Raw genomic sequence first — 16,812 nt, 5'->3', positions numbered from 1 at the left:
ATTCTTATTTCCATGTGATTATACACTTGAACGAAATCATACCTATGAACGTTTTATTCCAGTTCTGTCACTAGATCCTCCTAAATGTTACACACTGGACCTTTAAGTACAGTATCTGAATACTTTTTCCACCACTGATGAATAATATCTTTTCACTCTTATTTTACTCACAGGACCTTGGTATTATACTCAGTATATACTATACTTACAGTTTAAAGAAGAGACTATTTGAAGTAGAGTTACATTGATACATTTGTATATTTGCCGATATTAGCATATCACAGATATATTGTTATCAGCTTATATGTTAGCCAGTAAGTATAGTAGTAATACAGAAATGTTTGACATAGTTTAGAAACCAGAGGAGATAACTGAAAAGATTATTGAAGTTTCAGCCTCAGCCTCAAAAATCCACTACATAGAGGCTAAGACACGTAGCACATAAACCTTCAATTAAAATCTGGTCTCTATAAATATATACAGTATATATACATAAACTATCTAAATTATGAGTAAATACTATTAATTTAAATTAATTAAAGGCAAAGAAAACCTAAAAAAAATTGGGTTGGGTTGTAACTTGCACTATAAGAATAGTTTCTAAAATTATAATCAATAAGTAATCTTGCACACCTTTTTGTACTCAAGTAAATATTAATGTCATCAGACTTCTCTCAGATCACACACTTCTAAATCATCTCACTCAGCTTACAGCTACAGTAGTCAAGTTTTTATGTAAATATCTGCATCTGAGATCTGTGCTGTCCTCCACTATCCAAATTCACCCTAATTGCTTCCATTCTCTTCCAGAAAGACTTGGTTCAGAAAAGCTCCATTTACATTTGCATGAATATTTTGCTCTTCTGTATCCTCTCGTATCCTTCAGTATAAAGAAATCAAAGTCAAATATGAGTGCACTGAGAGAAGTTTGCTTGCATCATGTTACGTGAAGCTGTACTACGTTGAATATAATCATGTTTGTTTCTGCTTTTCCTCCCTTTCACTGTAATGTTAGAATCTCAGCCAGTTGATATCAATAGTTTCCTCATGCAGGGCCAGGTGGCTGCCGAGTGCATTCAGATGGAGGCAGAGGTGGCGAGGTGGGGGTTAATATTTGCAGGCTGTAGGAATGTGTTTGGAGTCAGCAGTGAGAATTCCTCAGTTCTGCATTAGTAGGTCTCAGCATTGCCTCTTACCTCTCCAAACTATCGCGATGCCCTCTTTTCCCCTCTTTCCCTGTGTCTGTCTCTTCCCTCTACCACCCTGTCTCACATTTGATCTCCTTCTTTGTCGCCACATTCGTACCTCCGTCTCGTTCCTTTTCTGCCAAGTTCTGCCACAAGTTTTGATCCTCACCATCTCCCCTCTCCTCTCAGGCTCTTTAGATGTGTCACAGACATCTTAAGGGCCTCAGGAGCTGGGGGTTGGGTAAAAAGCGAGAGATACTGTGTGTGAGTGTGATGATCTAGCACAGTGCTCTCTACTGCTGGCTTAGTGTCCTCTTCAGTACTTCAGTCATGTATGATTTATGGAGCAGGTTCCTGAAGAATGGGCTTTGTTGATGTCGTCAGGAATTGTCTATTCATATCTTCTCATGAGTTAGATCAACTGTGGACCAGGAAGTAGTCACCAACTGCTCACACAGTCACAGTTGTCAGTATCCTATCAGAAATTATGATTGTCACATGTTCGGATAAAATCAGGAAAAGAGTCATAGAGACAAATTAATATCTTAATTAAAGGTGAAACAGTTCTTAAAGCAATAAATATTTTTAGGAATATACTGATTTGCTTGCCTTTTGAGAGTTTGAAGTGATGATCGAAACCACTCTCATATCTGTCAGTTAAATGTAACACTATAGCCAATAGTTGGTTAGCTTAGCTTAGCACAAAGACTGGAAAAGGGGAATGAGCTACCCCGACTCTCCAAAAGTAACAAAAATCTTCTATACAGATTAAACACATACGTGTTAATAGGTGGGCTTTAGACGTACTGGTAGGTACATTTTGTTACCTTTCATCGTGTTTCCAGTCTTTGTGCTAAGCTAACAGCTAGGCGTAGCTTCGTATTTGGTCCATGAGAGTGGTATTGATCTTCTCATCCATCTCATCCATCTTTGGCTTTTGTAGTTTGCTTGAACAATTATTCAGTCATTTGAAAAAATAATGCAGTAATTAGTTGTAACCGTAAAAGTACATTAGATCAAGTGATTTTAAGTGTCACTACGTCTCCTCTGGCAACATATTGATGGCATTCACAAGGCTCTTCATTATGCTTTGCAGCGATACACATGCTCTGCAGTGGCGTCGGAGGTGTCAGCTGCCTGCGTCACACAACAACACCCTCGAGTGTGCCAGTTCTCTGGTGCCAGACAGAGAGGAGGAGAGGTGGGTACAGTGTGAAGACAAGACAGAGTGGAAAAGAAAATATGAAGGCACAAAGAAACGGGCAGAGAGATAGAGACAAGTGGGTGAAAAAGGAAGAGAGAAAGCATCTGAGGGAGGAAAGGAGAAAAACGAGGAAGGGGAAGAAGAGGAGGAGGTGGAATCTTTTGTGTTCATTGTCTGTCTACTCAGTGAATCATTAGAAAATTAACCTTGTGGTTCAGGGCGCCAACAGTCACCTCCACGACTCCTATAAGCAATAAAAAGTAATCAGTCCGATAGCGAGTTTCAACTGGTTGAAGTGAAGTGATGGTCTGTAAACATTACACATCGGTATAAGTCAACTTTTACTAGTTCAAACATTCTGAAGTCAGTAGTGGAAGTAAAACCTGCCGGCTGTTCTTCAGTCAGCATGGGTTGTCAGGGTCGCATCTGTAAGATGAAAGAAGAGGCTGCGGTTGGTTGCTTCCACAGAGGGATGGAAAGGTCAGGAAGTGGCCCCAGCACAAACACCAGACTCATTGTTCAAGTTCAAGGTAACACTGAATGGGGTTTTCATTCAGTTAGCTCAGCTCTCCGTCCTCTGATAAGTTACTGTTTTTAAAAGGGTCGTAATTAGAGGAAAACATCGCCTTTGGCTACGTCTGTCATTGGTGTCGTGCTGTTATAATTGTTAACTAATTATGTCAATTTTATTTATTTAATTAGGGGTTTTGATTGGGTATTGCCGGCTGTTTGGCTTAAAAGAATTAGCTGTAGAGTATTTTTTTGAAGGTGTGTGTGTGTGTTCTTACACGTGGCCAGTGCTCAGGTGTGTCCACTCTCTAACCTCTCAGACAATGAACAAGGTCACAGCCAGAGGGTTAGATGTCAGGGCAGAATTTCCCCTCCTCCACCTCTCGCAACCTCCCTCCCTCATTCTCTGTTGTGTCCGTTCAGTCGTCAGCTCCTCATTAACTCCTCACAGGGGATTTCCTGTTGGCCTCCTTCACTTCCCTATTCCTGTTCAAATGGAAAATAGCATATTAGCTCTTTTTACAAAACATGAATAATTGAACCCTTCACGGTTATTGTGCTGAATATGCAAGCTAACTGCCTGAAAGTTGTAACTACACTCTAGGAGTGAAAAAGAGTGAGCCAGCTACAGTGCCTAACCTATGGGAAGTCTAGGCCTGCTGTAATTGATGACTTTGTGCTCTCAATGAGCACCGTACAACGTACACATATATGCGCAAACACATAATTCAGAGTCTGACTCACCCCCTTTAACAGAAAGTCAATAACAATACAGGAATGATTAATCAGTCCCTCTCTGGCCCCTCCCTCCCTACTCACCACCTTCCACTCTCTCTTCTCAACCCCACTCACCCTCTCTCAGCTTAGTATTGATCTGAATGCATTTGCTTCCCATTTATCCGTTAGCCCCCCCTTCCCCCATCACGTAAACACTGCCACTGCATCGAGCGGTCACAAAGAACCTTTTATACCAAAGTGTCTCCCGTGCACGCAAACAACACACACTCGCAAGCGCGCCCATGTGCAGCACCAGCAAACACAGCATGCACGCCATCTGATACTCTGATAGGTACCACACTGAACTGCACTGCACGGGGGATTTGGCTTGATTATTCTGGAGTGCAAATTAGGAGAGTCCTTTTCATAGGGCAGGTGCATTATGTCTGTGTGTATTTGTGTTTGTATGTTGTACACACTAGCCTAAGCACAAGGCAGCCTTCTTAAAGGTTTAACTGACAGCTCATAGGACCCCCCTGCTTCCCCCCTTACCATTCTGGTTGGTGGCACACAGGTTGCCATGACACCAGACTGTTTTGTCTGCCCTTTGACCTCTTTAAGGGGTGCTGTGGTCAATCAGGCATTACATGTGAGGGGCAAATTGAAGAGGGGAGAAGGAGGGGGGGTGCATTTCCTCTGTAAAAAATGAGGTCCAAAAGGTTCCTCTATACATCCGCTTTGTACAGAGCAGAAGGTGGGGAGCCTCCGAGAGGCTCACAGTGAAACAAAGACACATGTGCACATACAGACATGGCAGCGCTTTGCAAGGGTAAATGAACTAGGCTGAAGCTCCCAGGGGGTGGGGAGTTATTATGCTCATTGTGCAGTCGGCCAGCTAAAGCTGTTTGGCTGCTTCTTTTGAAGTTATATTTATCAAACCGGAGCAGGAGGCTTAGCACTCCAAGCTGGTGCATTGCTTTGTCCACACTGCAGAATGCATGTGTGCATTGAGATGGCTTTCAGATATCAAGATTTAAACGCCCTCAAATGTTGAGCTAAACAATCTCAGACAGAAAAAAAGTAAGCCTGAAAGGTTTTAAGATTTTATATTACAGCGTGCCACCAATAATGTCCTTCCCTGGCACCTTCAAGTGGGGACTTGAAGCACTGAAATAATAGCATCTAATAGTTATAATCCTTGTCGTAAGCAGCAAGTATTCACAGTAAGCTTGATGTTGGTCATGTTGGGATCATTTAGTAAATATCCTAATATTTATTAATGCCATCACTCAGGAAGCAAAGCAAAACATTTGAATTTTGAGTGCATCTTTTTAAAGAAGGTTAATATAATATTATTTACTCTGCAGTGTGAATTACTCCTCCTGGTTGGTATGTCATCTTTCATGTTATTTCATATGCTGATATTAATCGTTTAATTGAGTCATTTGGACTGTAGATGATGTCCTGCCTATGGTGGATCTTAAAGCTTTTACATTCTTTTACTAAATACTGACATTTATACACTAATAGAGTGCACACATTACAGAAAAAGCATAAATCCTGATCTCTGTTTGCACGCCTGTCCTTTCCTCTCTCCTGTGTGTAAATAATTTGACTTTATAGATTAGATGCTGCCTCAGTGCCAATGAGATTTAAAGATTAAAATACAGCAGCATTAAACACTGTATTCTCTTCCAGTTATTATAGAATACTTAGAAGGTGACGGTGAAGGTTACTTTTTGGAGCTGATGCAGTTTTCCAGAGTAGCTCATGAGTAAGTCGGTAGCTTTTCATGGTTATGTCCAGTGACACTTCAGCTGTTGCAGAGATTGAACCTGTGACCTCTTGGTTAAACAGTCTTTCTGTTCAAGAGGCCAGCTTGTTTCCCTCTAACCTCTGTGTGTGTGTGTGTCTGTATGTTTTCTGTGTGTGTTTCAGTCGGCCTCCACTTCATGTCTGAGGAACACCTGGCACACTTTGACAAGGTAGTGATCCCAAGGTAACCATATTTTTTATACTCTACATTTCCCTTTTCCATCCATCTACCAATCCAAACTTACTTCACACGTATAAACACCTGCACAGTTAGTTTTATTTGATCTGTTGTATCTTTTAATTGTTTGAAACCTGCACTGACTGAATCTCATTAATGCAATAGGATTAATGTATAATTGCATTTTAAAAGATGCAAACAGTTTAATGTCCAAAAGTAAATTCATACACTACCAGATATATTTTTCATTTGCAGCCAGGATAGTTAGAATAACAGTAAAAGATGCTTTCATTTTTGCATTTTTACTCACAAAATTTGCACAATTCTCAATGTCTCTTTGAAAGGCTTCAAGCCAGAGGACTAGCCCACACAAATAGATATATAAAGATACGCACATTTGTTGACTAATTTAAGACCTCAAGTGTAATAGACTGTGATAACTATAAGGAGCATCAGGGCTTTTATCTAAAATGGATTATTCATCAACAAATTATCTCACAAGGTAATTAAAAGTGATCAAATCAGGCTTATACAAAAATTCTATAATGTTTGCACTCATCCAATTAAACAAAGCACTGTGATGCTCTAGCTGACCAGCTGTAGAAGAGCTAAGAGCCAAATGTAATTTACGGCTGGTCTAAAATGAGATTTAATTCTGAAGTACAAAGTAGAATTATGGTATTTTTGAAGATGCAAACACATTTCAAAGTAGGTTTGCCATTGCTTTGGTGCTGCTTTTTTTCAGCAATCTAAGCCAACTTGTTTTTCTTACCAGACACCCCCAACCACCCAATCACACAAACACCTCTACCACTTTAACAGATAAATTCTTTCATCATGCATTTGATTTGAAACTTTGAAAGGGAGGAGCTCTGAAAGGCCAGGCACACACCAATCCCAGCATACGTAGATTGACAGTTGTGCCATAGCAACAGTTTGGCTAGTTGCCAGGCTGTTGGGGTTGCCAGGCAAAAGGTTCCCATGGCAACATTCATTTTGCCATCTTGGTATATGAGGCTGGCGTCAACCAAAGCAGATTAGTGTAGGATAGAGCATTGCTCTCACCCATGGGGGGAAAAAACGCATGCATATTTCAGCACGTCGGAGCGTTACTTTCTAAAACTACAAACACTCAATACCCTCATTCAGAGATGTTGTATGCATTACTACAACAAAAGGCAGAGGATGCACAGATGTTTGATATAGAAACTGGAAAGCTTTGCCACATGTTGAAAATCAGCTGGTAGCGTACATTCAGCCATGAGTATTTCCCATCCTCCCATTACCCCTGAGTTGCATCAGGTTCATTTCATCACATATGGTACAAAAGCACTGAAGGTGGAATTGTCTTATTGTGCTAACCAGTGAGTCTGTGAACATTTTACATGCCTTCAAGGACTGTAACCATTAAGTGATATCCCAATGTGTGTCACTGTGTGTGGATAATGATCAAGAATGAGAGGAATTTTGAACTTGAAGTGAGATGCCCCATTTATAAATCAACCCAGACGTTTTTCACAGTGGAGTTGTCTTTCACCGCTTAGACACTCAGACAGGCCTGCTTAAGGGTGGAGTGAGCCAGAAGAGAGTGAGAAAGATAGCTGACAATGGCACAATTACACTGTATTTCTGCGTGATTTGACTGCGAAAATATCGCAGACGTAAAGGAGAGGAGCTCGTGGGTATGAAAAAAGGCCGGCCGGCATGTGCGGATAGAGGAGGCAGGTGGGGGAGTATGAAGACAGAGGGTGGTTAAAAGGGTAAGAGGCGGGAAATGGGGACCCATGAGGGCTAAAGCAGAGAAAAGGTTGAGTGAAAGGGAGGAGAGCAAGGGAGGAAGGGGGGCGCACTTTGGGACAGGAGAGTGAAGGGGGACTGGGAGCGGCAGACAGGAGGCGGATTAGGACTCTAAACACATACCAAAAAAAAAACGTAGGAGAAAATAGGAAACAAATTCACCTGGCATCATTTTTACAGTCACACCAGCACTTTGCCTGATTGGCTAAACAGGTTTTAAAGTCAGCTATCTAGTTTCTCCTTCTCTGTGTGTGTTTTTTCTCACGGACATTGTTAATCCATGCACAGTTCAACACAAGGTCTGTCGAAAAAAGATAGGTGCGGTCAATTATCTTAACTCCTTTTCTGTATTGTAATGCTGCTTTGTTGGAAGATGGATTCCTCAAATCCCCCATGCCAAGCAGCTTTTTCATGCAGAGAATGCAGAGCTCCCACATACTGCTCTCTTTTGTCAGCCTTAAAGACTCAGGAGATGTTTTAACTTCACTTTTTTTATATATATATTTGCTGAAGTCACCTTTCTATTGATAGCATTTGTTAATATATTTCTGTTTTGGTAAGGCGCTGCTGAAACTCTTTAAACAGCATTTACATAGCATATCATCTTGCCCCAGTTACGTCTGAATCTGTGCTCAGAGTAACGTAACACTCCTGGCTCGTAGCTGTTGGAATGTAACATTGTGCCAGCAAACGTGGTACTGTAGCATGCAATATTTACGGCTCCTACAGAGAGAATCCACGGATAAAGTTTTCGTTCAAGAGTGATTTTTTTTTTCACTCTGTGTGACGTGAAGGAAATTCCATTTTGACTGTAGAGCAAAAGTCACCCAGATTTAGATATCACAGCTGACAGGGGACTTAATGGTGATGACAGTGTTATGGCAGATGACATTAAACTCCCATGAAAACCTGTCAGTTATTAAGTTGAATTGAATATATGAAAGTGCTAAGCCAAAAAATTTGGTTTAATAATCAAACAATAATTGCTGGTGATTTTTAAATGTTTAAGTAGAAAAAAGATACATTTTAGTCATTGCTTCTCAGGATATGATGTGATAAGAGATTGTGCACTTCCTGTATATAACAATGTGGACCAACCAGGATTGTTCATAGACGGTTTTCAGTGCCACTCTATTGCAGAGTCTTTTGGCATTTATAGGACAAGACATGGACGACAAGTAAAATAGGGAAGTGAGAGGGAGTTTCCACAGTCACCAGTAGAGGGCAACAGCTCCTAAGAAATGGATGGAAATAATATGAATGGACATAGGAAATGAAGCCTTTGTAGTACCCACACCTGCATGAGAGGCTTAGATGTGTGGAAATAGATTTTCGTAGCTCTGTTCCAATGTTGTCAAACTTTAGACCAACAGTTTAGTCATAGACTTAATTATCATATTATGTTTATGAGACAATAGTATATTTTGTTATGTGTACACCTTCCTTCTGTATATTTGATTATGTCAGCTGCCTCATCTTTGTCTTCCACTGACATGTATCTGCATGTATACTGTTGAGACTCCTGGTGCTTGTGTATATACTTGTTCTACATAACTTACCTCAAGGCCTTTGTGCAGCCTTAAACATGAGCTCCTGCACTGCAGCCATTCTTGCAGCATCATGGCCACAAGAATGGCTCTGAGTATAGGTGGGTCTCTGGGACCCCAAATCGCAGAGCAATCCTCCCAACACACAGTCATGAAGGGGCAGATTTGCTGCCTACTTCATGTTGTAGAATAGTAACACGCATTTCTTCAAGCAAAACCATATAATTCAAGCTCCTCTTTTCCTCCAAATTGATCGAAAAAGCCCAGTTTATTTGCCATAACCACATACACAAATAGACGTACCACCAGCTGAGCTCAATGGAAAAAAGGCAATATTTTATAATGTCAGAGAATGAAAATTTCTTTGCCCAGATCCAAGACCAAAGGGAAAAAAACAGCATGAAATCATTCAGTGGCACAACAAAACATGCACAAAGGAAAATCAAAGCAGTGAATCCCTTCTGAGTCTGTATGCCTCAGTCTCAAAACTCACTAAATGATTCAGTGAGAAGGACATTGACTATCTGAGTATATTGCTCACACTGAAAAGAAGTGAGGCAGGAGGCAATTGGCGGGCTGGTAGACTAGAGCCAGACAAGTGTATACATAGAGTATGTACACAGACACCTTCGTCCTGCTGGTGAAGATCTTTTCTGGAGAGCAGCCCTACAGTCTGTGCTCTGCAGTGTGAGGTAGTTGGTTGTATGGTTTCGCATAATAAACAGCACGGAGATAACTGTACAACCTTCTAGCTTTCCCTGCGGAGTCACTTCATGCCACGTCTAATGTACCCCCAGCAGAGAGGTAAGTATGCTGTTACTGCGCCAGAGGATCTCCTAGTGGTTAATAACATGACTGGTCCTTTTCAACTGCGACGCCTTTTAGATGCTCTGCCCTTCGGGCAAAGTCCTACCTTCCCCTGCATGAGCTTGTGTGTCATTCTGTGTGCAATGTTTGTAGCACCTGGACATGTTTGTCAGGAGGACCACCTGCTGCTTGACAGGTTGTTGGTTATACACTGGCAATCAGTAGTTCCTACTGCAGCAGAAATACCTTCAAGAGAGGACGCTGGACATCCATTTTAACCAGGATCCTACTTTGAGGTCAGACTGTTTGAAACTTGAAGAAGGGCTGAATTTTTTATTTGTACTTTCTTGATATTTTATTGTACCCTCCCTTTGGGAAAAACTGGAATATCCTCCACCTAATATCCCAAGACAACATATTTATGGAAAACATAAAGAAAAAGTATTAAAAATCCCTCTGCTCCCTACTTTTGAGGAAAGGGTTGCTAAACAAATTCCCCAAATTGCAAAAAATAAATAATGACAAAAAATGATACTGAGACACAATGGTTTTCCTTTTTTATGGATAAACTGGGGCTACTATCCCCCAGTGACATTATACTTTGTGCTGTTCTCTGCATCCACGCCAACACACACTATCACAATCATTTTTCCAGTTTCATTACCCCCCAACCTCCTCCCCTCACCTCCCTTCCCCCTCAGTATGTCAGACTGGTGGTTGAGACAGCAGCCATCTGCAGTGCGTTATAGCCAGCTCTCCTCCCCTCCTGGAAGTAGGGAGAAAAAGGGGGCATACATCAGAATTGTGCTGATTCGGCACTGTCAGTCGTAGCGTTCTTTATTATCCACCGCACAACACTGCTGTCCTGCCAGGAGAGACAGCTGAATGTCTGACAGTTGCAAGGTGTGTGGGGCAAGGATGATGTACTATGAGCTATCGGCCCTGCCTCTCTCTCTCTCTCTCTCTCTCTCTCTCATATACCAATATAGTAAAAACTGTTTACACCAGTGACCGGTTTTACTTGGCTCATTTTCCAGTGCGGCTGCACCCTGTGCAGATTTGTTATACAGACATATTCACATACATCCACATGCACATATGCTCTAAAAAGCAGTCATTCAAGGTTGGAACCATGAGTAAACCACCACAACTGCATCAAGGGTTCCTTGAAGCACCCTAAAAATTCTTACATCTCTCTCTGTAAAGCATGGTTTACCCTACCGTTTTTTTTTTTTTGCTTTTGTGCACATACACTACTTAACAAAAACAGGTGTGATGCCCAAAAAACGATGCTGTCTCCTATCTCTCAAGATTTAACGGAGAACTAGAGCATCCCAATCCTGAGACAGACAAGGCAGACACCGTTCCAGACTGATGATGTCATCCCTGTGAAGCACTCCCAGTGCTTTGTCTCTCAGTGGCACTGCAGAGTGCAGCCGCAGGCATGCACACACACCTAACACCCAGACACACACACCTGTCTGCGACATTCAGCATTTGTCACTCAAGTTCGGACACTGCTCGTGCCAAAGAGACCTGCTTTTTGTTTTGTTTTTTAAGCCAAACTGGCGTTCAGATAGCCACTGTCTTGCTATGGCTCAAATGTAGTCTTCTGGCAAGAGGACAGACAGAGGAGAGCTCCTGCACTCTATAATCTATTCACAGTCAGAATCTATGTGTTGTAAATGTAAAGGAATTTGTCTTGGTGACATTAATGCGGGATCAGATAGGATATATGTGCTGCGCAAGCACATATTGCACAGGAACTCACATTCAGTGCAAAGGGACGGTGCAGAACACACTGTACACATATCACAGCAGATAGTGTAAACACATCCAGCATGTTGTTTCTATGCAAATTTAGGTGCCATGGCATTACAGTATGATTGCAGATACGGAGGAGGATGAGAAGAGCCTGTAGTGCATCGGGGCTGTGAATAAGACAGTTATACAGAATAGGATCAAAGCAGGGAATAAATTCAGCTGTGCAGAGTATGTGTCTAGAATATCTGCTGCCAAAGTGACACAGACTCGTCTATAGGCTACATAATGAATATTCATGAGGTATTATGAATGTATAGTGTTGTGTTTTTATCCTAACCTACATTTCTGAAAGGTTGGATCCTGTGAAAAAGAAGCCTCATCTGAAAGCGTTTTGGAAGAAGGTGAAGATGAGTTTGTCTCAGTCGATTCCCATCATATATAGTTTATCAGTTCTTGCTTTTCAGGGAGAGCTTTTAAAATTCTCACTAAATGCTACAATAGATTTGTGTGCTTGTCACCGTATTTTTCTCAATTTCATACCTTTAATTTTTGTTAGCCTTTGTTAAGCAGCTATCCCTCAGAGAGGTGTTATCACAGGCCTCAGTCACTGCTTGTTTCTTTAGGCTAAAGGCAATGTATTTTCTTTCTCTGTTTACCCTCATTTACTCCAAATGTGTGACACATTGGTGATATTCTCTGTTGTACAACATGGTCAGAACACTTTAGGGCAGTTAATGATGCTTACACATCAAGTGTAGTGTTTATGCTCCATCTCGCTGAACAGACAGCCAATCAGTGGGTCTAAATTAGATTTACTTTCATTTCTGAATTTCCCTCAGGGCCGTATGATTCTGTTATCCAACAAACACAACTGCAACTCCCTGTCCTCTCGCAGAGTAGCACAAATATTAGAATCAAACTGCCTTTAGACATGGGGACTGACTGAGCAACCTAACAGAAATATGAAACATAGAAAAATATCAGACAAATGAAAAATATTAGACAACTTTAAATATGCAAAACTGTTGCAATTTCTTTGTTTATGCATGCAACACAAAGCGTGGGTGTGCATGCAGGTTTTTATCTGTTTTTTTCACCCTCAACATTTCATTGCGATTAAACAGCCTCCATTTCAGAAACCGTCTGGATTGGTTTGGTTGTACCAAACAGCAAACTGCATATTGTCCACCTCTGATGTTAAGCTGTATAATCAAGACAGATTCTTGTAATTGGCAAAGCTTTTCAGGATGGCTTTATTTAGTGCGTTTGATGTCACTCCAGCTGCAATTTACAGTTGTGTTGGAGCAACACCATAAATCCTGTAATCAATTTGATGATGGTATGATTGCTGTACACATAGGAGGAGGCAGTAATGTCAGGCTCTCAGGTTCATGAGACTCCTGGGCTTCATATTTTCTCTCTATTCTCATCCTATTAGAGATTCTGACCCTCCCCCTCCATCCCCACTTTCTGCTAGCCTCTCTGCCACCCTACCTCCCTCCCCCCACCATCTCCCTCTCACACACACATACTCTTCCTCTCTTTCATAGACATACACACACACATACAAACACACATACATGCACTGACTGCACTCTTATTCACTCTCTCTTTCCATCTCTCTCACGTTCACACACATAGCTTGCAGACTGGATTGTGTGTGAGTGTGTGTGTGTGTGTGTGTTGGGGGTTGGGGGGTGGTGGGGGTAACTGAGCCAGTGGAGACGAGAGACTCGAAAAACGTGAGAGGGAAAAGAGGGAGATGGAAGGATGACGACTAGAGAGTCTAAAAGAGGGAGAGAGAAAGGAAAAGAAGACACTTTGAGGTACAACGAAAGCAAAAGGAGACGACTAGAGACCATGAATGCAGCACGGAGGGTAAATGAGTGTGTGTGTGTGTGTGTGTCATCTGTAAGTGTTGGATAGCATGTGCAGGGGGAGGTTTTGTGTGTAAGAGAGCATGTGAATGCACAAGTAAGCAAGCTTTTTTTCTCTTCTTTATTTTTCTCTTGTTTGCAGCTCTGTGCGTTTTGACGGCAGCCCTGCAGAGACAAAAGGTGAGAAGCTGTATGGATGTAAGTCAGGTAGGTAGCTAGAGAGCAGAATAATGGAATCAATACTATTGTCTGTAACCTACCTGCCGCTGGGCTCTCTGTCTGGCCCCAGCAGAGACCATCAGAGAGAGAGAGAGAGAGAGAGCTAAGAGGAAACAGGCTCACTCTGACTGGGAAAGAAAAGGAAAGAAGAGACTGGCTGTAAAGGTGATTGTCTTTTCTTTTTTTTTTACATTTTCACTCACAATGTAAATGTAGATTAAGGATTGTATGTTTATTTTTTATGCAGAGCTTGCATGCATTTTTATCTGAAACTTTTTCATCACTAAAATCAGCACATTTTTTCCTTTGGCAGTCATGTTGTATGTGCATGCATGTATGCTCTCTTCTAGCTGTATTTATATTTGTAGTGTAAATGTGACATTCTGTCTGTGTTTGCACACATTGAAAAGCCTTTCAATTAGCGTATAGGCTGCATGTTGTCGACAGGTCATGTCTGCGTTTCGTGTTTGATTTGCGGCTTGTTATAATTCTCACTTTCCTTAAACACCTCATTTGTAAATCTGATGATAAAAAAAATACCCCTGAACCTCATAATGATCATATTCAGGCAGGTAAATTAGTAAAATTGAAGGAATTTTAATGTTATGACTGGCAGTGTTGTAATATATGCATTCACACCTGACTCAATTTATGAATGTGTTCACACAGTAATTTCCATCTCTGTTGCATAATTCACAGTTTTATTGGTACTGACATGAATGTATTTTAAACAAACCTAAAAAAAGCAACCTCTGCTGCAGACAAATTCATAATTCATTTCTATCTGTCTATTTGTAAGTTATGACAAATGTCTACTATTCACTCTTGTCTGATCCAGCTGCCATGTCTGTCACATGCGACATTAACTGAAACAAAAAAAAATCTCCAAATCAGACCTCTGTATTCCAAAATCTTGAGGCCTGTAGCTCATGAAGTCGACCTGTAGGTAAAACCTAATGTGCATTAATGCAGTTCAGTATGATGCAGCTTGTGACGCAGGCACTTTGAAACCTTTTTTCACATTGTCACGGAGGTGTTTTACATGATAAAATCTCGCTGCCCTGACATAAAATGTGCTAATTTCCCTTTCCTACAGCATATGAACATATTCAGTCTTCCCCAGTCAGTATGTGTCATTCTGTCTGTCTACCAGTGGGTGGCATTGGCTTGTAATATTTCTACGCAATACATTTTTCTTTCTCTCAACACTAGAAGATTTTACATTGATATGTTGGATTTATGAAAAATTACAGTTTGATATTGTTGCAGTTTGACGGAGTGTCATTACATCACGTAATTTACAGGTGGATTAATGTCTTATACCCTCCCCTTGTCTTGTCTTCATAATCATCGAAAACTAGTTATATCGTAACTGGTAAGTCAGATCCTATCTTGCTCTAAATATTGGACTGAAAAAATATTGTATGACAAGGTAATAATAAACATTTGGACTGTATATCCCTGTAAATTCATCTAGACTGTAACTCTGTTTAAATTGTCTTATCCAGACAGTCACACCTCAGCAATTATGAAGGAGTAAATTACCCCTTCTATGACACATAAGTTATGATTTAGGCAAAGATTCTGCTATTTATGTGTCTTACATAGAGTAAAGAGTTAGGGCGGTTATTAAGAACGAAAGAAGAATGTCCCTTTATTTGATGTGTAAGTTATGTTCTAGGCTGTAACATTGCCACTAATGTTTCATACGTACTTATGAAGCTGATTTTTAAAGCCCTTTCAGCTCATTGATCTCCGAACAGCTATGTGACACCGTAATTTGTCAGCGCTAGCTCAATAAATTAAATGTTCAAAATGCACAAGACATTTAACAACAGTTTGAAATTAATCTCCTAAATTAATTGTGTCTCCTCCACAACGTGCTCAACTGCTGCACTGCTGACATTATTCAAGCCTTTCTGTGAAATATGTTACTTTGCTTCTCATTGCTGCATTACGAGGTAAAAGACTAATGTGGATGAAATGTAGACAAATATGTGATTATCGTGTTTTACTTGAACTGATCAGTTTTACCTCTGTTCTGCAGCAAACCAGGAGAGCGGTCGGTGCCGCAGAATCCAAATGTCAGATGAGGTCATGTCTTTGTCTCGGTGCAGCGACTCTGCGGCTCTTTCTTTCAATACGTTTCATCTCAGCGTTGTTTTTCTGTAGCTTACATTAAACTGCTAATTTTAAGATTTTAAATTGCTCCGTATTTAAACCCTCCCTGTTTATTTTAATTTCACAGTATGCCCCTCTGTCCCTGAGACCCTTAACCTGTGAGGTCAAAGCAGGTCACAGGTGAGGTCCTCGGGAACAGGGCTGCATTCAGTTTCAACGTCCTAGAAAAAAGAAGCATTTTGTAAAAACATTATTACTGAAAGTCATGTTTTAATGTTTGACGTGTCCTTTGATATTCTCACCATTCTTCAAAACTATTTTAAACACAAGAAAACATTTTCTTCTGCCTCTAATGTCTCTAGCTGTCTGTTCATATCCTTCAGTATATCTTTACCTGTCATGTCATGATCAAAAGTTGTCAGGTTGTACAAGAAGAAGAAGATCCCTCCTCCCTACAGCACAGACACTCTCAGGGGGCCAACGCTATTGGCTGGCTTTGTGTTATATCCCTCAATGGGGGCCAATAGGAAGACAGCCAAGGGTTGTGACCCCGTCATTTATGTCACCTACAAAAATCAGTGGAGTTATTGGTACATTGTGTGAATATTTCTGCACTTCTACTACTTTGTACTGGAAAAGTATATCTGTGTTTTATGTATGTTAATAAAATATGTCAAGAAAAAGTGGTTTTTATGTGTGATTTCATGAAAAAAAATTGTCTCATCCCTAAAAACACATGGATGTTAAACTTGCGATTTTTTAGACAGAGCCAAATAGCTACATTTTTACACGAAGCAGCGCTTTCTTGAATATAAAGTGACAACATCTTGAGAAGATGATTCCCTTTTCTCATTAATTTGTGAAGTGAAAATCATCTTCCACAGAAATAAAGCTTTAAATGAGCAGATGTTATGCTCTTATAAATGCTCTGGATGTGCATAAGAAGATTTATCAACATGTCACAACACATGCTCGATGCAAACAGACACAATTAAATGCACTCCAACACACACACAAACACATACATATCTGAGATTTTACGTGTCCGACCAGCCTGACAATCTAACTG

General features: G+C 40.7%; 1 protein-coding gene and 1 long non-coding RNA gene across 2 annotated transcripts in view; one reads left to right on the top strand and one right to left on the bottom strand.

Moving 5' to 3' along the window:
- LOC118335802 overlaps nucleotides 1–16,386 on the top strand; it is a 20,095-nt gene extending 3,709 nt beyond the window's left edge. Inside the window, exons 2-3 of the long non-coding RNA XR_004797076.1 lie at nucleotides 5,557–5,617; nucleotides 13,546–16,386. This is a non-coding gene — a long non-coding RNA (uncharacterized LOC118335802). The remainder of the gene's footprint in view (nucleotides 1–5,556; nucleotides 5,618–13,545) is intronic.
- The window catches only part of LOC118335796 (chymotrypsin-like protease CTRL-1), a gene marked incomplete in the record, with an annotated part of 151,345 nt that overhangs the window by 127,619 nt on the left and 6,914 nt on the right, over nucleotides 1–16,812 (bottom strand).

The sequence above is a fragment of the Morone saxatilis genome, unplaced genomic scaffold (assembly GCF_004916995.1).
Source record: "Morone saxatilis isolate NCDOM2014 unplaced genomic scaffold, NCSU_SB_2.0 Contig24, whole genome shotgun sequence".
NCBI classification, from domain to species: Eukaryota; Metazoa; Chordata; class Actinopteri; family Moronidae; genus Morone; species Morone saxatilis.
This window is presented reverse-complemented; position numbering and strand designations above follow the sequence as displayed.